This window comes from Phyllostomus hastatus, unplaced genomic scaffold (genome assembly GCF_019186645.2).
Source record: "Phyllostomus hastatus isolate PE091 unplaced genomic scaffold, TTU_PhHast_1.1 phas_scaffold_78, whole genome shotgun sequence".
In the NCBI taxonomy this organism is placed as follows: Eukaryota; Metazoa; Chordata; class Mammalia; order Chiroptera; family Phyllostomidae; genus Phyllostomus; species Phyllostomus hastatus.
In genome coordinates, this window is record NW_025334041.1 from 115,917,215 (window position 1) to 115,919,699 (window position 2,485).

A 2,485-nucleotide genomic window follows, 5' to 3' on the forward strand; every position below is an offset into this window, starting at 1 on the left:
GGCTGTTTTTGTTTGAGCCTCCTGTGTTCTGTCTTTTGTTTTCCTTAGTTTCTCCGTTCGTGTTAACTGGGTGGCTTAAAGAATTTTAGAACTAGGAACGTTTCTAGAGGTCAGCCCCAGTTTATGATCCCAAGATTTTGTTAGGGGATGGACAAATGCCACGAAAACGTCACAAGTGAAAATGCCACGAAATTTACCACTAAAGATTCCTTAGAATAACTACATTAAAAAAACCATGCATTTACTATACTAGTATGTTAACAACAGGAAAGTAGATGCAGGCGTGTATGAGAACTCTGTAATATCTTGACAGTTTTTCTGTAAATCTGAAAGTGCTTTAAGAAATAAACTATTTTTAAAAACTGATAATACCAAACATTGACAAGGATATGGACCAACTAGAACTAACAAAGACAACTATTAGATAATGTTTTTAAGTAAAGTTAAGCCTTTACTAATCTCGTGAGCCATCAATTCCAATTCTAAGTATTATATACCTAATGAAGCCTATGTCTACACAAAGACTTGTACAGAAATGTTTATAGCAGTTTTATGCATAACAGTCAAAAACCAAAAGTCTATGAACAGATTAATGGAAAACTGGATAAGTAAATTGTGATGCATATATACATTGTGACACGTGATACTGAGTGGGCCAAAAAGTTCATCTAGTTTTTTCCGTATAATGACTCTAATAGTACTTAGTTGTCTTTAACTTCATTCAAAATAATTTTGTTAGATTGTATTTTGACAGATGTCATGTCAGTGTACACTTAAAAAAAATCAAAACTGGTGAATTTTTGTGCTGCCATTTTAATATTGAAGATGAAAGAAGATACGCAACATTTTTGGCATATTTATGCTATATTATTTCAAAAAAGGTAAAAATGCAAAAAAAAAGATTTGTGCAGCCTATGGAGAAGGTGCTGTAACTGATTGAACGTGTCAAAAGTGGTTTGCGAAGTTTCTTGGTACTATTGACATTGTAGCCAAATAATTCTTTGCTGTGGGGCTGGTGTCAAAAGTGGTTTGCGAAGTTTCTTGGTACTATTGACATTGTAGCCAAATAATTCTTTGCTGTGGGGCTGGTGTCAAAAGTGGTTTGCGAAGTTTCTTGGTACTATTGACATTGTAGCCAAATAATTCTTTGCTGTGGGGCTGTCTTATGCATCGGAAGGTGTTTAGCAGTGCCCCCAGCCTCTACCCACTAGCAGCTGATAGCGGGAGACAGCCAACATACTCAAAATATCCAAATCAATAAAGTTATTGGTGAAAATGAAAAATGTGTCTTTTATGGAAAAAACTAAATGAACTTTATGGCCAATCCAATACTTAACTGTACCTAATACATACCATGGGATAGCAATAAAAAGGAATGAACTAATGATATATATAAGAACATGAATGAATATCAAAAAAACATGCCAAGTGATAGAAGACAGACACAGAAAAATATATACTTTATGATCCCATTCATAAGAAATTCTAAACCAGATACATTCTAATCCATGGTGATAAAAAGCAGATCAGTGGGTGTCTGTGACCAGAGCTGGTGGACAGGGAAACTGCCTACAGATAGGTTTGAGGGAATATTTTAGGGCCATGGAAATGTTCTGTATTATGTTTGGAGTGTTCTTTAGCAAACTCATCCAACTGTACAACTTTAAATAGCTGTATTTTCATATGTATACACTATAATTCAATAAAGTTGATTTACAAGAGAAGAGGCAAAAGACTTTAACAGGCAGTTCATACAATGAAAATTCAGAATTGCCAGGACATGTGTGATTACATTTAGGGCTCATCCTAAAAATCCAGAATCACCTGCCCCATCTGAAGATCCCTAATATAACCACATCTACAAAGATACAACATTTACAGTTTCTAGAGAATAAGACCTGATATAGTTGTGTGGCCCATTACAACTACATTTCTACATTTTTCCCTTTTATCCCGTATTACATCATTTGTTATTACAAAAGTAATAGATGTTTGTGGTAGAGAATTAGAATTTACAGATAAGCAATAGAAGAAAATAAAATTATCCATAATCCTACCCCCAGAGATAAGCACAGTTAATATTTTGGTACCCAGCTTCCCAGTTTTCTCTCTGTGAACGTACATTTACATGTAGGTCCCACTAAAGTTTTAAAAATTGACCTGATAGCACAGTCCTTGATTCCACTTCTCAGAAGTGCACCTCGCAAGTTGGGAAACACTGCTATTATTCCCACAGAAAACCTAAAATGTAGAAATTTGTTTAGGGAAAAATTTACATACCCCTCTATGTTAGATAGGTTAATATCAGAATGCTCTTTTTGAATCAGGAAGTTAAGTAACATTACAAAGTTGATGGTCAGTTGCATAATGATAGGGGAAATTACACAAAAATGTAATTCTCTCACCCAGGCATGTGAATGCATGACCTGTGGGCAGCACGCAACCCAGGATGGCTATAAATGCAGCCGGACACAAAACTGTAAAA